The 27,510-nt window shown below is 37.7% G+C and overlaps 1 long non-coding RNA gene across 3 annotated transcripts in view; it reads left to right on the top strand.

Moving 5' to 3' along the window:
- The window catches only part of LOC127492774 (uncharacterized), a 182,790-nt gene that overhangs the window by 96,528 nt on the left and 58,752 nt on the right, over nt 1–27,510 (top strand). The window contains exons 1-2 of one of the 3 annotated variants that reach the window (XR_007922531.2): nt 5,769–6,121; nt 21,907–22,007. This is a non-coding gene — a long non-coding RNA (uncharacterized lncRNA). Of the gene's footprint in view, nt 1–5,768; nt 6,122–21,906; nt 22,008–27,510 lie in introns of those variants that run through there. The other 2 variants (XR_007922530.2, XR_007922529.2) reach the window with 2 other exon arrangements.

Genomic DNA, 27,510 nt, shown 5'->3' with positions numbered 1-27,510 from the left:
TTAAGAATTACATATTTCTTTGGAGTTGCAAATATCTGAATATAAGATTTCAGAGTTCAGTGGCACTCTCCTTGTATAAGACTGAATTTTAATTTAAAAAATGCCTCCCAAATGTTGCACAGTTTAAGCAAATTCTGAAGTAATTTTGAACTAAGGATTAGACATCCTTACATTGGGATGTGGCAAGTATAGGCTGTAGCACAGGGAAATATATTTAGCCTCCTTTCATGTATTTCTTATGTCCTCCATACTGCTGGTCTCACACAGCTAATGCTTTCTAGAATGTAGTAACTGGAGGATGAAACATAATTTGGGAGAGGGAAATAGCATCATAAAAAAATCTCTCCAACGTGTGTGAAGAGCCTTCTCTAGGTGGTCATTCATATGGGAAGAACATATTTGAGGAACCTAGGTACAAATCTGGAAATCTCTGAAGGGTACAGGATCCACAGAGTGGAGTCTTTCCCTTTGTTCATCTTTCTGGGAACCAGTAACTGAAACGTGATGTTAGCCAAATATGCTTGTTCTTCATTTTTAAGGAATGATACACAGAGAAAAAAACTAACCATTTATAAGATATAATGATTCTCATATTAAAATGGGAATCCAATAATTCTTTCAGATATTTCCCATTATTGCTGCTATTATACAAAATGACTTAAGATATGTAAATGAGAGATATAGAATAAATATTTTGTAAAGAAGTCATTGCTTTCTAATTATTAGAATAAAACAATTCTCAGGATTTTTCTTGGTAAATGCTGCTTTGCTCTTCAAGTAGGATAAGTATAACTTTCTGACACTATGACAACTTATGCTGTCTTCTGCTTATAGTAGGTAAGGAGAGAAGCTCATTTTTGCTATTTGCTGTATTTCTGTGTAGCACTCCGACTTTATTCTGAACCTATCTGTAATTTGTAGGGAAAAAGTCATGCTACTACCCTCAAAAGTGGATAGAGGAGTGCAGAGAGCCCAACACGATGTGGTTATTATATCTACCATTCTTTGTCTATAAAAGCTGAGTTGAGATTATTTGTGAATAGCCTTACCCGATGACCTTATTGAGATGACTCCCTGGCCAGATCTATGACAACTGCACAAACATAAAATTGAGGTCCTATATCTGGATAATTCTAACTCTTTGCTGTCTAAATTTCTGCTCAACATTATTCTGACTATGCCCCAAATAATACAGGGGCATGTGAATATTTCCAAGAGTGAAATTGCCATTTCATTTATGTATTTTGATGCCTGTAGCTATACCAGAAATATTAACCGAATATTTGCAACAGGAGTTTGAATCATTTTTCATCAGATTTTTTTAGATGTATTTCAAATGTTATCCCTTTGGTCCTAAAATGGCCTAAGGTTATCACATGTAGGGATATTTGCCCTAATGTTGATAACCATATAGTAGAATGGACAACAGTTTTGTGATTTCTCTTTCTACTATCCCAAGATAATAGCTACTGGACCTGGTCTTCCATTACAAAAAAACTGAAAAACTGGAAAAAATATTAAATAGCTTCCAGACATTGCATAATATGTACCAAGCCTCTGAACACTGACAGAAAGGAGATAATGTGCATTAGCCACATGATTGCTCTGGTTTTCTGCCTGAATGCTTGTTACTGACGACAGTTCAAGGAGAAAAGCCCAACACTGATCACACTAAGCAGAAGAGTAAAGGCTTGGAGTGTGAGGCTATTGAGGTGGGTGGACTTTTCAGAGCAGAGTATCAAAGAGAAGCTACCTGTAAGTTGCCTTGGATCTTTGCTAACTGAACATGTGCAAGTTGAGACTTCCAGAGGCCAGATAAAGAATGACTACCAGAGATAGCACAAGCATTAGGGAGCTATGAGCTAAAAAAAACAGCAGCAAAGAACAAATGGTTTGATTCCAACCAGATTCTATCATTTAGTACAATAAGTAGCAGGGAGGCAGATCTTTATGGTAGGTCCATTCTAGTCTTCAAGTGAATTCTTTCCTTTGTCAAGGAAAACAGCAAATCTCAACAATCAAGATAACATTCATAATGCCCATTATATAGTGAAAAATAGACATGCAGGAAGTAAAGAGACCCATAATTAGGAGAAATATCAATCAGTAATGAGAATGTCAGAGATATGAGAATTGTCAAATGATTTAACAGCTATTAAAATTAGTTCAAGTTTTAAAGCACAACTCAATCATAATGAGGAAAAAGGGAATCTCTATAGAGAAATAAGAACTATTCCACAAAATGGAAAAGTCTAGAATGGGAAGAACAGATTATCTAAAAAAAAAAAAAAAGAACGTTATACCAGAGTAGACACTTAAGAGGAAAAGAACAGTGAAGCTGAAACAAGTAAAAAGAAACCACATAAATGGGAAAACAGAAAAATGAATGCTGAAGAAAATTAGAACAAGCTTTATTGACATGTGATACAGTATTAGGAGGTTAATTATATGCATAATTGGAGTACTAGGAGATATGAAAAATTGGGTCAGCAAAAAACAAAAGAAAACAAAAAATAATTGAAGAAATGTTAAACATGTATTGATTAAACATATTCCTGGGTTCATTAAATAAATAAAGGTACAAATCTAAGCATTTTAATTAATCCAAGAAGAATCAACATCACTGTATAATATATATTTATAAATGTATATGCATATATTTTCTTCCTTTATGAGGTGTCTGCTAAAATCTTTTGCCTAATTTAAAAATTTTTTCTTACTTGAGATTTTAGTTTTTTTATATAACCTTGATACATATTCTTTTTTCACATGAAATATGTGATATAAAAATATTTTGTTTCTATCAATGGCTTCTTCTTTTATTATGTTAAATACTTTTCAAAGAGAAAAATATATTAATGTAAATGAAATGCAGCTTATTTATTTTTATTTTTTAAAATATTTATTTATTTGAAAGGCAGAGTTAGAGAGAGGCATAGAGAGAGAGAGAGAGAGGTTCACTGCCCAAATGGTTGCAATGGCTAGACCTGCACTTATCCAAAGCCAGGAGCCAGGAGCTTCTTCTGGGTCTCCCATGTGGGTGCAGGGGCCCAAGGACTTGGGCCATTTTCCACTGCTTTCCCAGGCTGTAGCAGGGAGCTGGATCAGAAGTGGGACAGCCAGAACTTGAACGGGCACCCATATGCAATGCCAACACAGCAGGCGGTGGCTTTACCAATTCACAGCGCCAGCCCCATTCTTTTATTTTTTATTGGACCAAAACTGTGCTGTAGTATTTAAGAAATTGACTAAAGTCACAAGGATGATTTTCTTCTTTAACTTAAGAGTTTACTTACATAATTCATTTTCAGAAGGTCAATTTCTGTGTTATTTAAATCAACATACAAGTTTCTTGACAGATTGTTGATGTGTCAGATTCACTTTTTTTTTTTTTTTGACAGGCAGAGTGGACAGTGAGAGAAGAGACAGAGAGAAAGGTCTTCCTTTTTCTGCTGGTTCACCCTCCAATGGCTGCCAAGGCCCGCGCGCTGCGGCCGGCGCACCACGCTGATCTGATGGCAGGAGCCAGGTACTTATCCTGGTCTCCCATGGGGTGCAGGGCCCAAGCACTTGGGCCATCCTCCACTGCACTCCCTGGCCACAGCAGAGAGCTGGCCTGAAAGAGGGGCAACCGGGACAGAATCCGGCGCCCCGACCGGGACTAGAACCAGGTGTGCCGGCGCCACAAGGCGGAGGATTAGCCTAGTGAGCCGTGGCACCGGCCCAGATTCACTCTTTCTTTAATTGTACTTTAATAATTACTAGGGACTTTTGCTGTGTTTTATGCTGCTTTTGGTGTTAGAGACTGGATAGAAAGCATACTAGCTATATTACAGATGGAGAAAAGGGTGTAATAGTGACACTGAATTCCAGGTTTATTTACTGAATTAATCTCTGTGTGTATGCTAGGAGGACAGTGAAATAATACGAATGGCGTGGGTGGAGCAGTCATCTCAGGGTCATGAGCTCTGGGTATGTGCAAAGTGGGAGGTAGGAGACTGCTGCTTCCTTAGCTGCTATGTTGGCCTCATGCCTCATCAGTGTTCGTGTTATAGGACTGAGATTTATTCTCTGCTTGCAGTTCTACATAAGATTAAAAACAATGAATTCACAATATAAGCAAATAATTTTATCTGGAACATATTTGAATAAAATGTGATCAGAAGCAGTAATGGGCAATGAGAGAATTTTCAAGGTCAATTTTGACTTTAAAATTTAACCTTCCATATGCGATGAAACTGTTGTGAAACTCATGTTAAATAAGTAGCTGGCAAATATAAATAAACAGCTCACACCCACATACACAAAAATATTTTTGGCTAATAGGTGAACATTTGAATATTCTAGATAGGAGAAATGTCAGAGGGTAGAGAGCCAATCGACCTGTTCTGTAAGATTGGTTTTATGGGTGGTGAATTTGAAATTGAAGCATTAGATGACTATTAAAGAGCCATTTGACATGGATTTTGAAACTAGGCTAATGGTTGATTTAGCTGCAGCCAAGGAGTACAGATCAAATGATTGCCACTCAAGGCTCAGAGTCACCACTCTAGGACAGGACATAACCATTTTCAACAGTGCATTAAAACAAATGTCCTATGTATGTTTCTGTATTATTTTTCAATATATTAGGAGGGAGTGCCAACCATTTCGATCTTAACACTGATTCCACTTTGAAGCACACATTTTACTATTACACTTTTAACAATCACATATTTAAAGTTAATTAAAATATCTTGAAATTTCAAGTTATATATATAGCTGCTTATCTAATTGAGTCAGGATTTCACCTATGCTGTGCAACAAAAACAAAACAAAGTTAGATGTTGGGTTCATGTGCAATAGCAACTGTCCTTTGATCATCTATGTTTTCAAAGTTTTTTGTTTATGTAATCATCTTCAATTGTTTCACTGATTGAAATTATAATAAATAGGTTTTTAATAAATTTATTCTAACCAGTGGCCACATTTACATGCAGAGTTCATGTAATGTTTATTTAGAAAAAAAGTGTTAATTCGTTGTAGGTATTGGTTGAAGAGAAAACCTAGAAAAGAGAGGTAGCACTGACAATGGCTAGTAATTCTCTGCCAATTTGTCTAATTTTATACATTTAGAATGTGATACAATAATATTAACTTATATTGTAAAATAGGTTTACAAGTTTACATTATTGGTTCTCAATAAATGTGGATTTAGAAGCTGGCATTGTGGTACAGAAGGTTAAGTCTCTGCCTGTGATGCAGGCATCCCACATGAGCACTGGTTCCACTGCGAATCCAGCTCCCTGCTAATGCACCTGGAAAAGCAGCAGAAGATGGCTCAAATATTTTGACCACCGTCACCCGTGTCGGAGATCTAGTTGAAGTTCCTGAGTCCTGGGTCCGGGCTTTGGCCTGGACCAGCCCCAGCCTTTGCAGCTACTTGGTTAATGAACCATAGGATGGAAGCTATCTCTTCCTCTCTCTCTCTCTCTCTCTCTCTCTGTGTGTGTGTGTGTGTCACTGTCTCTTTTCACTCTATCATGCTTTCAAATAAATAAATCTTTTTAAATGAGTGGATATAGAAGACTGTTCCAAAGAAGTAAGACAGAAAAATAACAGGCAAGTCTTACAGTCTTTTCCCAATAAAAAAAAAGGAGAAATTACAAAGTATATGCATATTGAAAAATTTATCTCATAAAATCCAATTTGTAAATACAGTTTTATTAACATATTTTTCATTCATCTGAAATTTGAATATAATTAACACAAATATGTACTGTTTTGAAAACCCCAGTACAATGTGCCATTGTTTTTCTTCCCATTAAGAAATGATTCTATTTCTTTAGCCCTTTGAATCTGGCTTTAACAAACAGAATTTGGCAGAAAATGTGGTGTACAACGTCTGAGCCAAAGGGTAAGAAGATCTTGCACTCTCTTACAAGGCAGAGCAGATGGGAGGAAGCCCAGCCTACATCTAGTTTCCTGTAAAATAAGACACCCATGTAAAAGGCTCAGACATCCTGTAGATTACAGCTGAACTTAACCTCAGCCAATCCCTGTGTGGACGTAGCAGTATGAAGGAGCACAAGTGAAAATAGCAGAGGACTCAAGCAACTGGACCCAACATTTATGAGAACTGGTAAATTGTGATTTTAATATACTATACTTCAGAGTAGCAACATGTGAAGGACACTGTGGGCAAGGCAGGCTCTTTGTGTTGTCCATGCCACTTAATTCAGATTCACACATGTCATAACCACAACTCTGTGGTTTGATGAATAATTCATTAATGTTCAGCTTTTCTAGGGTATTTGCAATTAGCAGAAAAACTAACGGCTATTCACTCCCTTTCTGTATAAATGCATATTATTTGACATTACTCAGTTTAGGGATCAACTCAATTTTCTGGTAGAAAGAACACATGATTTAAGATATAGGAACCAATTTACAGCATTTTAAGAATAATTCACTAACTGCATGATTGGGTGATTTTGGTCAAGTTATTTTACCCTTTGTGATCTTTATTTCCTCATTTGGTTAAAAAGAATTTGACGATTGATAAGTTCTGAGTTTTTGAATATATATTCATTCTTTTTTTTTTTTTGCCTGTTTCCAAAGTTATAGCTCCGTAGCTTTCCTTGGAAATTGTTGCCAGTATTTTATTTTGTATTTAACATAATGTATGGTTTAATCTAAATTACAAACAGATTACTACATAACTATTTCCAAATGTTTTACCAGAGAATATTTTGATGATTGGAACAAGTGTCACAACAGGTTACCTGTTTCAATAGTAATTTATAATGGCAGTTTATTCACATTAATATTAATAGAAATATAATCTGAAAATTAAATAAATGAAACTAATATGATCTCTGTGACACTGAAATCCACTAACTAATGCTGTGAATGAGTAAATAGATGAAGGCAAGAGAAAAATATAAAGCATTTATTTGCATTTGTTAAATAATAGCGTATTAATTGTGGTAAAAAATCTCTGCAACAGACTTCTGGCTGTCACATTTTTATTCACTTATTGCTGGCATGTTGATCAATCATATTTTGACATACATGGTAAGTCACATGTGGTAGAAAATAAAATGTCCTAAGATACTTAAATTATACACATGTAAGAAGATTTGTTCACAAATGAATGATACCAGATCTTAATATTGACAATTTGATGAATTATCATATATCATTCATAAACTCTGATTTTTCTCTAATTTTAGTCATTAAAATGTTTAATGTCATTAAAATGGTTAATGTGTAATTCAATTTGTATGACAAAAACATTTATACAGTACATGTAGTATATTCTAAGTTCTCACACATTAGTTTCGAATTTTTATTGGAAAATTCAGAGAATAAAGAACTTTAAAATAATGAAAGTAGCAGTTTATGCTGCTTTTGGAACACAATTATGGTCTCCCTAAACTACTTCTGAATGAATTCTAAAGTATTATCAATCTAGGATTGCTTTTGTTTTCTTATACCATTTGAGGTATTTGGAGATATTTTAAAGTATTTTAAAACTATGGTTGTCAACTAGTGACAAAGGATAATAAATTAAAATAACTTTTTAAAAAATATATGTCAAGGATTTTTTGCTAAAAGCAATTGAGATTGATAATAGTAAGGAGTTGAATAGAAACAATTAGTCTCAAAATAATCCAGTTTTTTTAATAAGGCTCATTTTTCATCTCTTAATTAACTATGTTAGTCATATGCATCAACTTCAATCTGATTATATTGAAATCGTGGAATTCATTTTCGTATATGCATTGGTATTTCTCACTTAAGTCTACAAAAAATAACTGAAGAGAAAATAGAAGTTTACTCTTAATTCCCTGACACATTTTCTAATATTCCCAGGTTACTATATGTTTGTAAATTTTTTCTACAAATTTATTTAGTAAAAAGATTTCTTCACTGGAAACCACCATTTCTAGAGAGTTATGAGCATATTTTTCTCTTAATAAGGTTTGCTAATATTTGGGAAACTTTTCTTACATTAGATTAGAAAAATAGATCACTCAGTTTAATCAATAGTTTTCATTCTTAAGGTCAATGAGATTATAGTCAATCAATGATATGGGCTAGTTTATAAATCACATGTACATTTAATATATTCCTTTATCAATTATTAAAACCTGATTGGATAGAATAAAAGAGTAGAAAAATCCCTCCAAACCATGGAGAGTATTCATGGGACGTTAGGCAACAGCTCCCTGATTAGGACAGGGCCCACTGCTGTGAGATTCATCACCTAAGAAAGCCCAAAGACTGCTACCCTCAAGCCAGTGTTTACCAACGGAGCATCTATATTTGCTCCGGCATCAGGTGGAGACCCCCAATCTGGGAGAAGTGGATTCATTATTGCATGGATAACCACCACCTTCAAATGAGTCTAGCACAGTGCATGGTGACAGTGATGGCCAGGGGTGATCCAGCTTAGAGGCAGTCAGGGTGGCAAAGAGGCTGCCTTATCACCCCTCCGTGAACCTTGGGCAGACAGCAGAGGACCACAGCTCTGTGTTTGGGGATTCAGTGACAAGTTGGTAAAATTCAACAGCTGACAGACCTTAATGGTTCATATTCCTAGGTCAGTATCTGTATGTGGAACTTCTAGATTTGCCCTAGCATCAGGTGGAGGCCTGTACCATGATGGGATGAACTTGTTTCGGTAGGTATCACTGCCAGCCCACAAGGGCTTTGCATGGCACCCCAAGATTGTGCAAGAATGAGTGACAGAAACCCAGGTATGATCCAGCAAGCTATTGGAACTGTGATTTAGGAGTTGATGCTGCACTAGAAAAACCCAGCTGTGGATATATCATAACAGTCTTTGTCTGTAGGCCAGTGTCTGTGGAAGGAGCCTCTGGGCCTGCTCCAGTGCCAGGTAGATTCCCATGACCCCAGATGAGCATCTTTAAATTGCAGAAAGCATCACTGGTGGCTGGTAGCAACAGCCTTGGGCTGGAAGTACACCTCAGCCACAGAGAGAGCTTCAATCATATCCATCCTGATCGAGTAATGTGGTATTGGTAAAGGACTAGGCATTGAGACCTATTGCATTCATAGGAGGAGACTTTTGGAACAGAGTGATCATTTTAAAATATTTTCCTAATTCATTCTGATCAACACATCAACTGCAGGTTTGCGATGATTCTGAGATTGGGGCGTTTTCTAGAATTGAAGCATTGAAAACACACCAACACTGGATTTGCAGCAAACCTTGACTTAGGGCACCTTCTGGTGATGAAGTGGGAGATGTATAGGATCAGAGAAAATAGGCAAAGTGCTTAGAATTCCCAGGACAGACACAAATGAAGCCAGATTACTATAGCTGATCTTTTCCTTCCTTCCTTCCTTCCTTATTGACTGCAATGGCTGGAGCTGTGCCGATTCGAAGCCAGTAGCAAAGAGCTTTTTCTGGGTCTCCCATGCGTGTGCAGGGGTCCAAGGACTTGGGCCATCTTCTACTGCTTTCCCAGGCCATAGCAGAGAGCTGGATCGGAAGTGGGGCAGCCAGACCTCGAACCCGCATCCACATGGGATGCCAGTGCCTCAGGCCAGGGTGTTAACCCGCTGTGCCACAGTTATGGCCCACATAGCTGATCTTTCAATTCACAGATTATGTCATACACTAATAAAATAAAAATTTTCAGGAAAGCTTGAGCTCAGCTAAAGAAAAAGTAAGGGCCCAGAAACCAACCACTTAGGAAGTGGAACTTTTCTATGCTGAAAAGCAGTCAAAATAGCTGTTTTAAGGAAACCCAACAAGCTCCAGGAGGACGCAGAGAAATAATTTAATATTCTAGCAAGAAACTTCAGAGACAGAAGGAAGTAATAACAAAGAGAATTGTTTCAAAGAGTAAGCTAAGCCAAATAAAAAGTATGATAGACATTATTAATAAAATAATAGTTTAAAACAAAGGAAGAGTAAGTGAGTTCAAAACAGGCTATCTGAAAACACTGCATGAGAGAAGTATAAAAAAAAAAAAAAAAGATTTGTGTAAGAGATAACCTCAGTGACTCAAATAACCAGGGCAGGATTAAAACACAATGGGATCACCTAAGCTTCAAACAATGATGGCTAACTTATAAAGCATGCATCAATCTCCAAGATTTCTTGATTGAACAGATTCCATTATCTTGATAAAAAGGCCTGATTCTACTTTTTAAAACACTTGAATACAGCATTCAAGTGAATTTATTGTAAGGTGTAGTTTAAAGAAAGCTACAAGGAAAGCCTGAATTGTAAACAAAAGTTTAAAGTTTATAAGCCTGGGCATTTGTCACAGCTGTTAGCATGCCTGTATCTCATATCAACCTGAATTCAAGTCACACCTCTGCTTCTAATCTAGCTTCCTACTAATGCACATGCTGGCAGGCAGTAGGTGATTACTTAACTAAGCTTGCCACCCACATGAGATGTGTCCCAGGGTCTTGGGTTTGGTGTGGCCAAACCCCAGATTTTAGAGGTATTTGCGGAGGGACCACTGGATGGAAGATCTCTGTCTCTCTGCTTTTCAAATTAAGAGAAAGAAAGCAAAACCAAAATATTTTCAAAATAAGTGAAGCTTAACTATGAATTAGAGAAAATAATTTCTCAAAACTAGTGAGCCATGGAAGAAGGAGCGTTCTTTTTTGAGGAATACTTTGATAAAGGTGATTTATTTCATTCTCTACATAATGCAACAGAAACAATGATAGGAATTAAACTTCTGTTGAAAAATAAGTCCCTTTTTTTCAGGGACCAAAAAAAATTAATATTTTAAAGAACTAGTGAAAAAGGAAATTTTCTAACCTATAAATATGCATGCAGAAAAAATATCCGTCAAAAATGAAGTAATAATATCAATTTTTTTTTTTGTTTATTTGAGAGACAAAGAGAGAAAAAGCCCTCATCTGCTGGTTCACTCCCCAAATATGTGCAATGATCTGGTCAAAGCCAGAGCTGAGAACTCAATCTAGGCCTATCACACGGGTTGAAAGAACTTGATTATTTGAGCCATCATTGCTTCCTTTCAGGGTCTGCATTCATTGGAAGCCTGAGCTACACGCCAGAGGGGGACATGATTCCCAGGGATGAGTGCATGAGAAGTGGACACCTAAACCAGCATGTTAAACGCCAGACCATATTCCTGCCCCATAAAGATATTTTTAGATAAATACTGAGTCTGTTTTGAGATCCCAGTCGTGAGAAAAGCTAAAGGAAATTCTTTAAACTTTGAAGAATGTAGTATAATAAAGGTACTCATATGTTTAGGCAAATATGAGAAATCAATACATGTGCAGAATTATACTTCACTTGGTTAAATGCTGGAGGTCATGTAATTTGGTCTTTGTCAGAGGCGAAACATAAAAATAAATTCAGAGTATGTTTATTGGCATTCAACATTAGAAATTTTATAAGAATATCAAAGGTCAGAGGCCAAGAAATTAAAGATAATATAAAATACTTTGGAGAAGACATCCAGGAAAATTTTGAACACCTCATATTCATTGAAACATGTAAATGTATGGTTTTGTCAACAATTTTACAGACAGAATGAAACCATGTGATCATGGTTGTTGAAAAGGTAAATACTTTTGGTTTGTTTGTTTGTTTGTTTGTGTTCATTTCCTAAAGTCTCTTAAGGCCTGGGCTTTACTAGAGTCTTTGGAATGATTTATGTCATCATTAGCAAAATGGTTTCATGGTACACCTTAAAAGAAGTCCACATATTTAACACAGAGAGAATATAGGATAAATGAAATATTATTTCAGGCTTAAAACATGGTAGTATTAGATTTATATTATAAAGACTTTTTGAGCTAACATTTTAAAAAATGAAAGAAATTCTGTCATTCATAAAAAAAGAGAACTTTTTTAGAATTATATAATTTACTGAAGAAAGCATGGTATTGCAAATGCTAGGGTATTTGTGAATAAAATTATCATTTATAAGTTCTATGTAAAATTTTATGGACTTAGGAAGATATGTTCTAGAAATTGTTCATAATAACTCACATATAAATAAGGAGCCAATTTTCAAATGTACTACTATGCATTCATTTTTAGAAGTTATAAAAATAATAGTAAACTAAGTTCAAAGAATGGAGCAGGAATTAAATAATTAAAGTGACATAGAAACAGTGAGTGATGAAATGACAAGAAGATTATATAGATAAATGCATACTATTTCATTTATTATTTAAGATAAAACTGCTAGAAGATGATATAGCAGAATATCTTCACGCCTTGGGATAAAGGATAATCTTATAAAGTCCAAAATTTAAAATGTGCTAACAATAAAGGAAAAAATTGGGTTAAAGTGAAAATAAGGGACTGGTATTATGGCATAGTGGGTAAAGCTACTGCCTGTGAGGCCAGCTTCCCATACGGGTGCCTGTTCATACCCCAGCTGCTCCACTTCCAATCCAGCTCCCTGCCTGAGAAAAGCAGAGGAACGTGACCCAAGAGATTGGGCTCCTGCCACCCATATAGGAGACCTAGAAAATGTTCCTGACTTCTGGCTTCAGCCTAGCCCAGTGGTGGCTGTGTGTGCGTTTGGTGGGTAAACCAGCAAGTGGAAGATTTTTTCTCTCTCTCCCTCTTTCCCTCCCTCCCTCCCCATTGCTCTTACAAGTGGATGACAATAAATAAATAAACATATTTTTTAAAACATGGGAACAACTCTAATGTCCATCAATCACAGAATGGAAAAATAAATCATGATACAGTCAAGCATTAAACTACAGAAAAGGGGATGAATGATTTACAGTTACCTGCAACAACATTAAAGAATCTCACAAATATAAATAAATTGAGCAAAAAGTCATTCAAAAATAATATTATGCCATTTATATAAAGCTCAATAAAAGATAAAATGCTATAGTATTAAATGTTAAGATAGTAGTTATATTTTTGCAGGGGAAGAGTTAAAGTCTAAGAGTTCCAGAATCTTGTGAATTCTGGCAATGTTTCAATTCTTGATCTGAGTAGTGGTAACCAGGTATTTGCTTTGTGGTAATTTCTGAAATGTATATGTTTTGCACAATCTTCTATATTTCTATACTGCTTTAAGAAATAGTAAACAATAACCAAAAATGTAGGAAATACCATTTTTATACCTGATAACCACCTGAAAGACCAAGCCTTGTTCAAATCCTCCAAAATATTATTTAAACGAAATCTTCTCAAGTTAAAAGTAGATTCAAGTTTTCTAGGTAGTATAGTTAGATATATAGGAGGCATATATACAACAGTACTTCAAAATATTCTGGAAAAAAATGGAATCAAAATATAAATATAGGATACCAGTGCCGTGGCATAATAGGCTAAGCCTTCACTCGCGGCACCTGCATCCCATATGGGTGCCGGTTCAAGTTCAGCTGCTCCTCTTCTGATCCAGCTCTCTGCTAATGTGCCTGGAAAAGCAGTGGAAGATGGCCCAAGTTCTTGGGCTGCTGCACTTGTGTGGGAGACCCAGAGGAAGCTCCTAGCTCCTGGTTTTGGATCGGCGCAGCTCTGGCTATTGCAGCCATTTGGGGAGTGAGCCAGTGGATGAAAGACCTTTCTTTCTGACTCCTCTCTCTGTAATGTTGGCTCTCTAATAAATAAATAAAATCTTTAAATATATATATATATAAATTTAACATATGTAAAAATTGAAGTCCTTGTATATGGGGGTCTTCAGTAAGTTCATAGGAAATGTGAATGATGAAAATCAATTAGTGTATTTCAAACTTTTTTTGCACCAAGATAAATTTATCTTTATTTTCATTTTCCAATGAACTTCCTGTAGTACACTTATATATTTTTAATATTTGATATTTTCAGCATGACATAGATTCTCAGAATGAAATCAAGAAAAACAAAGCATAGTACAAATTTTAAGATAATATTCCAAAGTGTATGAATAAACACAATATATGGCTTTTTGGTGAAGACTCTCATTGTAATATACTTGCTAAAAAGAGCTTAGAACCACAATTTTTTAAAAGTTTTTTGTGATAATACAAATTCTATCACTGTCTTTTTAATAGTGTATGTGGAATTATATACATATGAAAAAACTCCATGTCTCATTAACTTGTAGGAAAGGAGTAACAAAATAGCTCAGAAACTTTATTTCATAAAGAAAATTTCAGAAAGGTAATATAGAGCACAAAGCACAATGTAATTCACTTTAACAAATGTATTTCTAAATAGAGTCACAGAATCTTAATAGTGAATTATAGTGTCTTCTAGAATATCTTTGAGAAGCTTAAAGAGCCATCATCAAAATTTAAAAATCAAATAAAACTTTCTGATATAATACAATTCTGTTTGTCCTAAGCATCCTTCAACTTCATACTTGAGAGCTCAGATAAACTACTCAAGACTATTCAGGGATTTATTTCAATGGCGTTTGAAAATTTTAAGCCATACATAAAAATTCTTAAACTGATATTTTAGCACCAAGTTTTAAAATGAATATTTATCATTCATACTGCAAGTAAATCCAATACATATGAAATGCTGATGCGCATAGCTACTTAAAAACCCTGCTTCACATTTTTGTATGATGCAGTTTAAAGAATTGTTGATCATGAATGCCATTTTTGGCAAACTCTTTCCCACATAAATGTCATACTTTGAAAAACTATACATAACTGATACCTTCCTCCAACTTCATTCTCACTAATTAGTCTTGTAAGACATGCAAAACCTGTTATTTCAACTTTAAAGATAGGGAAAAAGACAATGAATTTTAGTGATAGAATTGGAATCAAAATTCTGTTATCTTTATTCTATTTCTTTTCAGTATGCCAAGGTAGCTCTTCATGCTTAAAATATAATGGAGTAGGAAATTTTCAAAGGATTTTGATTTTTATGTTTCTTGCTACTATTTTCTCATAGAAATACTTAATGTAGCCATTAGCTATAAATACATTTTCTAAGATTATATAAAATCATATGTAGATAAGAATTTCTCATTTAAGAAATTATAATTTTATGAATTTAATTTTTAAAATATATAAACTTTCATTTTCATTTTAATGTTGAAATATTGAAAACATTTTATTGATCCTTGGAGTGATAATTATATTGTATATTGTGATTATAAGCAATGAGTTTATTTTTATAGAAGTTAGAATATAACTGAATCACACAATGGCAGAACAAGCCTCCATGTCACTCTCATGTCATTTCTGGATTAAGGCATCCAGCCTCATTCAGATCATCCTTCCATGTATTTTCATGATCAGAATTGCAATGTCCTTCATTCTAAATGTGCAGTTTGTGTTATTATTGTTATTTTAGGATATTAGGAAACATTATATTTTTAAATGACATATAATGTTTGTAAATTTATGGGGTACCATACAATAATTTAATACATGAACATAATGTATGATGATCAAAGCATGGTAATCAGAATTTCTATCTTCTCAAACATTTATCATTTCCATGTGTTGGGACCCTTTGAACTCTCCTAGTTATTTTGAAATATATGATCTGCTGTAGACTATAGTAATCCTAGTATGCTATAGAACACTAAAACTAATTCCTCCTATCAATGCATTTTACTACCTATTGTCTAATTTCTCTCTGCTTTCTCCCTAGCCTTCTTAGTCTTTATTGATCACTTCTTTTTTTTCTTCTACAAAATCAACTACTTTAGCTCTTATAAATGAGTGAAATCATGTGGATATTAGGCTTTCTCTGCCTATTATTATTAGATTATTATTCAAATATATTATAATATTAGAATATTATTATATTAGTTATATCCATATGGAAACAAATAACAGGATTTCATTCTTTTTGTGGCTGAAAAATATCTCATTGTGTATCATCTTTTTTTTTCCCCAAAGAAACCTTGTATTTAAGGAATACAAACTTCATGCATTTCATAGTACAACTTTAGGAATATAGTGATTCTTCCCATCATACCTGCCTTAACACCCACGCTCCCAACCCTCCTCCTACTCCCTTTCCCATTCCCCATACCATTCTCCACTAAGATCCATTTTTTATTAACGTTATAAACAAAAGACCAACTTTTTACTAAGAGTTCAAAAATTTGCACAATAAAGTGAAAAAAAAAAAAACAAACAACAAAACCGTTCCTCAACAGTAGACAAGGGCTTTTCAGAGTCATTGCATCTTGAAGTTAATTCCACTTTTTTTTTTTTTTTAATTTTTGACAGGCAGAGTGGACAGTGAGAGAGAGAGACAGAGAGAAAGGTCTTCCTTTTGCCTTTGGTTCACCCTCCAATGGCCGCTGCGGCCAGCGCGCTGCGGCCGGCGCACCGCGCTGATCCAATGGCAGGAGCCAGGTACTTATCCTGGTCTCCCATGAGGTGCAGGGCCCAAGGACTTGGGCCATCCTCCACTGCACTCCCTGGCCACAGCAGAGAGCTGGCCTGGAAGAGGGGCAACCGGGACAGAATCCGGCGCCCCGACTGAGACTAGAACCCGGTGTGCCGGCGCCTTGTGGCGCCGGATTAGCCTAGTGAGCCGCCTAATTCCACTTCTTTTTATTTTTTTAGAAACTTAATTAACTTTAAAGAAGCACCCAAGAATGATATATGTTTTGCAAGCACTTAGACATAATTATAATACAACTCTTTGAATACAGAGGTCCTGGACGGGAAGTTACTGCACAGTGACTCCTGTTGTTAATTTAATAATTAACACTATGTATGATGTCAGTGATCACCAACGCTCTTGTCATGAGCTGCCTAGGGTATGGAAGCCTTTTGCATCCACAAAATTCATCAGTATTTAGACAAGGCCATAAGCAAAGTGGAAGCTCTCTTCCCTTCAGAGAAAGGTCCCTCTTTCTTTGATGACCACTCCTTTCTGCTGGGGTCCTTCATGTAGGACATTTTTTGCCACAGTGTTTTGGATTTTCATGCCTGAAATACTCTCATGGGCTTTTCAGTGTATCATCCTTAATTTTTAAAAAGTATAATATTAATTGAGTTCTTGAAATTCTTATGGTATAATATTGATCTGGATTTGAAGTTGCTCAATTAATTAAAATAGCTACATTGAGATATAACTCACATAAGATTCATTAATTTAAAATATAGGTCCTTAGTCTGTTCACTTTTCTTCAATGTTCTTTCTTCAGTGTTCTTCAGACTTGATTATTTCCATCAAATGCTGACTCCTCAGTCTGCTCATATATGATTTTGAATCCTCTCTGATGAGTTTTTCTTTCTTTCTTTCTTTTTTTTTTTTTTTTTTTTTTTTTGACAGGCAGAGTGGACAGTGAGAGAGAGAGACAGAGAGAGTAAGGTCTTCCTTTGCCATTGGTTCACCCTCCAATGGCCGCCGCGGCCGGCGCACTGCAGCCGGCGCACCGCGCTGATCCGATGGCAGGAGCCAGGTCCTTATCCTGGTCTCCCATGGGGTGCAGGGCCCAAGGACTTGGGCCATCCTCCACTGCACTCCCTGGCCACAGCAGAGAGCTGGCCTGGAAGAGGGGCAACTGGGACAGAATCCGGTGCCTCGGTGGGGACTAGAATCCGGTGTGCCGGCGCTGCAAGGCGGAGGATTAGCCTAGTGACCCGTGGCGCCGGCGAATTTTTCATTTTAATTACTGAAATGTACAGCTACAGAATTTCACTTGGTTTCTTTTTAGATTTTCTGCTTCTCTATCAATAATCAAATTTTGTTTGTAAATTGTTTTTTTGATTTTCTCTATCTTTTCATTTAGTTCTTTGAGAATCATTTACAATAATGTTTTTAAAAATCTAATATATTTGCCATAAAATCTTATTTTAGGGATTTCTTTTGGTGAATATTTTTTTTTCTTTGAGTGGACCATAAATTCCTATTCCTCTCTATGCTTTGAGATCTTGTTTTGTTGAAAACTGGAATTCTGAATCAAATATGACTATCTCTGGTTATTAGATCCTCCCCCATATTCACCATCAATACTTTGGTTTTGCTGTTGTTTTTTGTTTATTGATTGATCTTCTCTGTCCATATGCTGAGGATAAGTCTGGGGTGTGAACTCAATATCTTTTTCAGATCTTTTCTGAACTTTCACTTTTCTTTGTGTGTGTGCATTGACTTTCTAATTTCCCTTTTATATGAGATTACTTTTGAAGGTACTAGTCTTTAATGTCTGGCTCTTAAAACAAGAAAAAGGAAGAGAGGGTGTCACTGATTTCAATCTTCTGGAAGTCTGTTCAACCCGAGGAGAGGGTCTTATAGCCATAGATGTGACTCGTTGTCTTCATCTCTGTGATGAGAAGCAGCCATTAGTAATGAGAGCATACGTTCATGGTATTTTGAGGATAGGGAAAGCTCTTGTACACCCTGACTCCTAAAAGCTACTCCAGGAACAGATAACATGGAGCTGGGGGTAAAGGGTAAACAATTGCAACTATGATGAGTTTAAACTGCTCAAAATTAACCATAATTTACTAAATCTTTCTATGGAATTTGCAAGCTTTTTAATAGACTTAAGAGTTCCAAATAGCTACTTCAGAAAGAATCTGCCGGTGCAATGCTTGTAGAACTTGGAAAACAGATTCCTATTTCTTCCTACTCAACACCTTTCAGAATCCTAAGTGGAATAATTTGATTTTTATGTAACATTCTAGAAAGGATATAACAAAAATTTAAAGCTAGTAAGAATAGGTAAATTACACATGAATTTCTTCTTACTTCATTAATTTAAAAAAGGAAATATTGGACTGAAAGATACTAAATTTATGTATGTATATATGTAAGGGGATAAGAGAGAGAGAGAAAAAGAGAGAGAGATTCGCTGTCTGCTGGTTCACTCCCAAATGCCCTCAGTGCTCAGCTGGGGCAGACTGAAGCAGGCAGCTTGCAGCTCAATTCAGGTTTCCCACAGGTGAAGCAGCAATCCAAGTGTTCGGACCACATTCTGCGGCTTCCCAGGTTGTGCACTAACAGGAAGCTGGAATCTGAATCATATCCAGGACTCAACCCAGGCACTCTGATATGGAATAAGTTAATGTCTACGCTGAAACTATATCTAGATATGTTACCATCACTAGGCTTTAAAACCAGTGACAAAGATAGGTTGAACTTTATTTTATGTCTTAAAAAATTCTTTCACTCATGGATGGGGCCAGCGCTGTGGCACAGTAGGTTAACACCCTGGCCTGAAGCGCCCGCATCCCATATGGGCGCTGGTTCAAGACCCAGCTGCTCCACTTCCTGTCCAGCTCTCTGCTATGGCCTGGGAAAGTAGTAAAAGATGGCCTAAGTGCTTGGGCCCCTGCACCCATGGGGGAGACCAGGAAGAAGCTCCTGGCTCCTGGCTCCTGGCTTTGGATCAGCACAGCTCCGGCCATTGCAGCCATCTGGGGAGTTAACCATCAGTTGGAGGACCTCTCTCTCTCTCTTTCTCTCTCTGCCTCTCCTCTCTCTGTGTAACTCTGACTTTCAAATAAATAAATAAATCTTTAAAAAAATTCTTTTACTCATGAGAATTGCATTCCTTAGGGTGTGTATCATGCTTAGGTCATGTTTTCAGATGAATCTTTGCTACTTGTTCACTTCATGTTGTTTCTTCCTTGAAAACATTCTGCTTACATAAACTTCAAAGTATTCAGATTGTATAGCCAGGTTTTTTGTTTGTTCTTCCACCAGAAACCATCTAACAAATATTTCTTTAGTATTTTCTTATTGCCAGAGAATGTTTTAAGTGCTAGTGACTAAGAAAAATGATAAGTAAAACAAAGTTTTTCTCAAGGAATCTACAGTCTCTGATCACTGACAAATACAAAAAAAAAAAAAGCCAAGTAACTCTGCATTGTTTATTGGCTATATCAATAGATACATATTTAAGATATAAAATTATGAAAATAATATTGAAATAAAGCTCTACACATCACAGTAAAAATTAATGCAATGTACAAATATAAAAATACAGAGAAGATACAAATGAAGAGAGAAATTGGGAAAAATATCTAGGCTAAATTGTTGAAGATGATAGATGTCCATAAAGTAAATAAATATAAAGGATATTCACATACATAAGCATGGGATGAAGAGACAGAGTAGTGTATATAAGTAAGTGCTGCTAATTATGTATTGCTGACCTGTGATGTCCAAAGGTCAGAAAATAGCAAGGTTTGAAGAAAGGAGATAATTTAAGAAGCCAAGGCAATAATCCAAGCAAAAGAGCTAAGAGGATCAGAGCTAGGTTAGTGGCAGCAAGCTAGGAAGGTAAAAGTATATCAAAGAGTACTTAAGGAACAGAATATTTTGAATTTGATGATTATTGCAAAATAGAGTATATTTTAAGTACTTTTTCCTTTATTTGGAAGGTGTTATGAAAACAAATATTATTCTTAACTGTTCATGTGATAGTCATTATATTTATGCACTTTGCATCTAAACGTATAGACTATTAATTACATTTTCCTTATTCAACCAAATATTGTATTGATGAATACACAGAGAGATACAGCTAACAATTACATTAAAATTAAAGATTTTAAATTTAGAATGTTAATTTATTTAACCCCTAAAGTTATTTGATTGGTGTAAAATGGTGCTTCTATGATATGTAAATGTTCTAAATCATCTGTTCTATTTTGAGAACATGCTTCAAAAATGTCCCACAAACCTCTGCTATTAGTCAACCAATGTAAAAGAAAAAATTAGCAATTCCTTTCTGGCAGAGAAAAGACATGGATATTTGTTCCTTTTCTTATAAATACAACATCCCAGCAAGTTTTCTTTCTTTGATGTGCGCATTTTTTAATATCTCCATCTGTGTCCACTTCTACAATATAGCTAATTAAATTTTGTTTTCTCATACAGTATAAATGCAGCTGTAGTGTCCTGGTTACTAAAAATGGCTGAAGTAATGTAATTCTTTTTGGAACTCATTGATTACAAACTTCCTCACTGAGATCAAGAAATAGCAACTTTTTCTTGGGGGAAAAGAGCAAATAGTTTAATTTTTAAAATGTGTACAAAATATTCCATTGTTCAGTAATGGTATCTGCTGGGCTTACTTTTAACAGTCGTTACGTTGCTAAAAAAGAAAAGAAGGAATTTATAATTAAGAAATATACAAAGAGGGGCTGGGCACTTGGTATAATGGTTATACTACTTTGTGGGTCACTCATATCCCATATCAGACTGTCTGGGTTACAGTCTCACTCTACCTCCAATTCCAGCTTTCTGCTAATACACACTCTGAGGGGCAGTAGCAACTGGCTAGGTACTGGGGTCCCTGCCACCCACGTGGGATACTTGGATTGAATTTTGGACTCCTGGCTTTGGCATGGCCCAGCCACATGTGTTATCACATTTGGAGAGAGAAAACCAAATAATGGAATGTATCCCTTCTTGTCTGTCTCTACTCTCTCCCTCTGTCTCTCTGCCTTTCTCATAAATGCATATTTTTAAAGATTGATTTATTTATTTGCAAGGCAGTTAGGAGAGAGAGAGAGAGAGAGAGAGAGAAAGAGAGAGAGAGAGAGAATCTTCCATTTGCTTATTTACTCTCCACAAATGGCCACCATGGTTCAGGGCAGAGCTAGGCCAAAAGCAAGAGCCAGGAGCTTCATCTAGGTCTCCATATGAGTACAAGGGCCCATGTACTTGGGCCATCTGCCACTGCTTTCTCAGGTGCATTAGCAAGGATCCGGATCAGAAGTGGAGCAGCCTGAACTAGAACTGATGCCCATATGGGATGCCAGTTTCCCAAGCAATGGCATTGATAACTGCCACAACACTAGCCCCAGTAAATGTTTGAAAAATTTTTTTTAAAATACAAAAACAATTTATAGCTTCCTTCTAAAATATAGCAGATATCTAGTAATATATATGAACTTTAGATTTTATACACACATGTATACATGTACATATATATGTATACATGGATATTGGGTATAATTGATAAGCATACTTATTGACTATCTGTTGCCACTTAACAGACATCTTCCCCATCTGGCAAGATGGTGGGTGAAAAAGCTCCAGCTCCGAAACTGGACACTAAGAAGCCACCTCCGGGCAAGAAGGCAGACAACAAGGCAAGGTTAGAAAGAATAACCTCAAAGACAAAAAGCCCAAGAAGGGGTAGCTCCACTGCTGCTGAAGCCCTGTCTTAGGGAGAGGAATGGACAGTAACTCCTGATCTGTTAGGTATTACATCAATGCCATGCATAAGAGGAAGTACTTAGCTCCTAAATAAAAGGAAAATGTTCTTGAAACTATCATAAAACTAGTTGGTGGTGACAACAATGATGGCACCGTGATGGGTAAGCTTTGTAAAATGCCTAGATATTATCCCATTGAAGATGGGCCTCAAGAGCTGTTGAGCCATGGCAAAAAGCCCTTCTGCCAGTGGCTGAGGAAGCTATTGAGTGGGACCATGGTGAGATCTTCCCCATGGAGAAAGAGAAACTGAAGATTACAGAGCAGTGCAAGGTTGATCAGAAAGCTGTGGACTGGCACATTTTACCAAAAATCAGAGCTATTCCTCAGCTCTTGGGCTACCTGCAACCTTTTCCGGTTCTAACAAGTGACATTTCCCCTCACAATCCTCTGAATTTCTTAGGAAGAATCTAATTAAATAACTGATAGAAAACAATACCTAATGGTTTTAAACAACTTTTTTTTGTTGTTGTTCATAATTGTGTTGCTCATCAATTAGGATTGAGCTCAGCAAGAAGTTTCAGGATGATCTAGCCTGGACCTTCTCTTGTACCACTCAGTTGTTAGCTCCTGGCCAGGTGGGAACATATGCTGTAACAGGTTGACTGACTATTGAGTGGGGCCATGGGAGTCAGTAGGTTTTGAGTCTCTTATCACCTCTTGGGCTAGTCCAGGTATATTGCCATGGAGATTATAGGATTCAAGTATGGGGACAAAGTAGGCTCCAATGCTTAATCACCATTCAAGCCTCTGCTCATGACATGTTTGCTACTGTGAATTTGGCAAAGCAAGTTACATAGCCAAGGATAAAGTCAGTGTAGGTTGAAACTTCCCAAGGGAGTAGGGCTAGAGGGAAACATGAAGATCCTAAAAATTGGTGGTTATCACACTCATAAATGAGTGTACTCTGAAAGTATTCCTCCACCCACTGTCTATCATCTGAGACTGTCTATCATCAAGAGACTAAACAAGTAAGGTCAGCTCTTACATTTAACAATAGAGTCACTAGCATGAATTGAAAGAAAAAATATGGAGAGACAGCATTATATCATATGATCTCTCCATATAGCAATTTTTATTTTATAAACCTGATTAATATGGAAATCTATGAGATTTTGCTAATAGCAATAGCAGACAGGCCTTTAGGTAACACCAATGGTTCTAGTATTTTGATCTTCATGCCTTGTATAATCCCCTCCCTCTGATGCATAGGCTGTGGCCAACAGGATGTCATTTCATGATTGAATACATTGTATAAAACTGTCTTGCTAGCAATCTATCCCATTACCCTGTTCGTCTTGAATAAGTAAATGGCCATGGTGTGAACTCCTACTGAGGAAGATGTCTTGACAAGGAACTGCAAATGACCTCCAGGGGCTGAAGCTGGCCAGTGAGAATTCAAGGCTCTCTATCATAGCTTGGAAGTCAATTCTTTCCCAATTAAGCCTCCAGAAGGAAATAGGAAATGCAGCTCTGACTGACATCTTGAATACAGACTTACAGAATCCTCTACAGAAGATCCAGTTAAACTGTGCCTGCACACAGAAACTCCGAGCTAAGTAATTTTTTTGACAGGCAGAGTGGACAGTGAGAGAGAGAGAGAGAGAAAGGTATTCCTTTTCCATTGGTTCACCCCCAAAACGGCTGCCACGGCCAGCTTGCTTTGCCAATCCAAAGCCAGGAGCCCGGTGCCTCCTCCTGGTCTCCCATGCGGGTGCAGGGCCCAAGCACTTGGACCATCCTCCACTGCCTCCCCAAGCCACAGCAGAGAGCTGGACTGAAAGAGGAGCAACCGGGACTAGAACCCGGGGTGCCGGCACCACAGGTGGAGGATTAGCCAAGTGAGCTGTGGCATCGGCCAAGCTAAGTAATTTGTAATACAGAAATAGAAAACTAATATGAGCAAACCTCCACTTGAGTTAATTTTCACATTGAAAAAATACTTAAATTTGGCTTTTGTTGTTTCATTTATGGATTGATTTCTAAATTTAAAAATTTTAAACTGGAAGTAGGGGCAAAGGGGTGCAAGAAGGGAAGGTGGACCAGGCTGAAGCCTGTATCTGGGAATTCAATCCAGATCTCCCATATGGGTGCTGGAGACACAGCTACTTAAATCACCACCATTGCCTGCGCCGTGGCTCACTAGGCTAATCCTCCGCCTTGCGGCGCTAGCACACCGGGTTCTAGTCCCAGTCGGGGCGCTGGATTCTGTCCCGATTGCCCCTCTTCCAGGCCAGCTCTCTGCTGTGGCCAGGGAGTGCAGTGGAGGATGGCCCAAGTCCTTGGGCCCTGCACCTCATGGAAGACCAGGATAAGTACCTGGCTCCTGCCATCGGATCAGCGCAGGATGCCGGCTGCAGTGCGCCGGCCGTGGCGGCCATTGGAGGGTGAACCAACGGCAAAGGAAGACCTTTCTCTCTGCCTCTCTCTCTCTCACTGTCCACTCTGCCTGTCAAAAAAAAAAAAAAAAAAAAAATCACCACCATTGCCTCCCAAGATGTGCATTAGCAGGAAGCTGAAACTCGAACTCAGGCTCTCTAATAGGCAATGAAGCTATCTCCACTGGAGTTTTAACTGCTCCACCAAAGGCTTGCCTCATGTTTATGAATATTTTTTTACAAAAGCCTATAAAAGAAAAGTTGTTTTGTGATTAAATAGAAATGTATAGATTTCTTGCATTACACATTTTTCAGACTAAGCAAACAGCTTTTCATATATTAAACTTCAGATCAAGGAGGAATCCTATTAGATTTGGGATCAGAAGTCTTAATTAACACAGTTTTAAAATTGTTATACCCTCATTGTGTTCAGCATTTAGCTATGACATAGCATATGTAATTATAATTTTATTATATTCCAAATTTGTGGGAAATACTTAGTTGCATTATTATTGCATAAAGTTCTGTGAATTTACAATAATCAATGTCACCACATTAATTTTTGTATTTGAAGCAAAACCATTTTAAATGTATACAAACTTATTCATAATTTTCTGTCAAAGATATGAGTTTGGTTCAAATATCTGAGACCAGTTGAGTGGAAGAAAGATTTGGGTCACTTTTTGTTATTTGGGGAATGAAAGAAAAATAAAAAATAATCCTAAGAGCTTATACAGAGAGATTTTTATAGAAAATATTTGTTCCTTTTAGTTTATCAAAAGATGATTATAAATACATAGTTGTATTTTCTGGCACATAATTAAGGGAAAACTGTTCTTAACATATTTTATTTTCAGCTTCTATAAATTGCTCATTTCACTGTTGTATGAAATGAGTACCAGCTGGTGAAAGATCATTTTGTTGTTGTTTTACCTACAAGACTCCCTAAGGCAGATCGTGGCACAGTGAGTAAGACTGGGTTTCAGTCTTGCCCTTTCTCCTGACTCAGGCTTCCTAATAATGTGCATCCTGGGAGGCAGCAGTGGTGATGGTGACGTAAGGAACTGGGTCTCTGCCAGCAATATGGAGACCTGGACTGAGCTGTGTGCTCCTGACTTCAGTCTGGCTTAGTCCTGGATGCTGTAGGCATGCAGGGAGAGAACAGGCGAATGGAAGACCTCTCTCTCTCTCTCTTTCTCTCTTTCAAATAAAGAAAAATTAAAAAAAAAAAAAAAACTTCTGTCCCTGCTTTTTTTACTTTCTTTCCAAAATTAACATATCTGTTTGAAATGAGATTCCAAGGTGGCAGAAGAGGGAATGATGTACTGTGCTATAGTGTAGGCGTTGGCATCCCTAGCTTGCTAAATGCTGGCTCCGCTTCTGTACTCCGGCTGCTTGCTTGCCTGCTATGCTCCCCTGGGATTTATGACCTCCTGCTCCCCACCAACTCCCCTGGGATTTATGGCCCAGTGCTTCCCACCAGTGCCTCCCCGTGCCATCTCCTTTGTGTGGCCTTCCCGCCACATAACATATATAGCCTTTACGTTTAAATAAACCAATGAACATGTTAGGTCCCAATACCTTGCCATATAGAGAATAAGAAGGCAGCTTACGTAGGAGATGACCTGCACCCTTGTAAGTGTGAGGCTATAAAAACCTCTCTTAAGCAAACGAGGGGGCCTTTTGCCTGTGTACTGCTAAATGGCTGTGTGTGGGTAGGGAGTCCCAGCCGGCTGGTGACAGATAAACCTCTGCTTTTACATCCGCGACTGGACTTTTTTTTTTTTTTTTAATTTATTTTTTGCCAGGCAGAGTGGACAGTGAGAGAGAGAGAGACAGAGAGAAAGGTCTTCCTTTGCCGTTGATTCACCCTCCAATAGCTGTTGCGGCGGGCGCACCGCGCTGATCCAATGGCAGGAGCCAGGTACTTATCCTGGTCTCCCATAGGGTGCAGGGCCCAAGCACTTGGGCCATCCTCCACTGCACTCCCTGGCCACAGCAGAGAGCTGGCCTGGAAGAGGGGCAATCGGGACAGAATCCGGCGCCCCGACCGGGACTAGAACCCGGTGTGCTGGCGCCGCAAGGCGGAGGATTAGCCTAGTGAGCCACGGTGCCGGCCTGTGCTTTTGCATTGATTGGGAAATTCGGACACAACACTAGGCTAGGGATACATAGTTTAAAAACCAAAAAGGAATATAGGGAGTGTACGCTCAGGTGAGAATTAGAGAGAAAGCCACACTGAAATTCTACAAAAGGAAGAGGAATGCTGTGGACTTTTGCAGAAGGTGTTCACTCGCAGCCTGAACACAGACACAACACATGACTGCAGCAGCCAAGAGCCAGAGCAGGCAGCAGCTTAGAGATGGAGGTGAGACAAGACTTCAGCAACTTGTGCTGATATAGCCCAAGGGAAAACGAGGTGAGAGTCCAGACTGGAGCCCTAGGTGCTAGGGGTTACCTTTGGACCTAGTGGAAGTAGAATGGACATGTTTATCTGAGTCCCTCTTCCCCACAACAGTGCCCACTGCCTGGCTGAGAAGGGGGGTGGTGCGGGGGGCCATTTTGGGCTTGGGCAGCAGCTCTAGAAGTCTTTGTGAATGCACACAGCAACTGGCTGAGACAGGATGCCATCTTGGCAGTACTAGAGGCAGTGCCGGGGAAAGGCCAACATTCCGCCAGTGGCTCTTGTTTACTCTGGTGAGCCAGAGATTCTGGTGGAGGGAAAAATCCTCAGACTCCAATCTCTTTGAGCCTGACTTGGAGGACTGACAGGTAACTGGCACCCACATAAGACTGTAAGACACCCCAGCCTAACATACCACAGGCTGTGGGACTCAAGACGCCTAGGTGGAGCTGGCTTGGGGAACTTCTGCCTCTCTGTTGACTGGACAGGCTGGCAGGGCAGAGTGGACCCTCTGGACCCAGCAACTTTGGGAGCCTTGTGTGCTGAAACTGCAGGGACTCGGTGGCTACACAAAGGGGTGCCAGGTGTGGCTTGGTCTCTGG

Source organism: Oryctolagus cuniculus, chromosome 14, assembly GCF_964237555.1.
Source record: "Oryctolagus cuniculus chromosome 14, mOryCun1.1, whole genome shotgun sequence".
Lineage (NCBI taxonomy): Eukaryota > Metazoa > Chordata > Mammalia > Lagomorpha > Leporidae > Oryctolagus > Oryctolagus cuniculus.
This window is presented reverse-complemented; position numbering and strand designations above follow the sequence as displayed.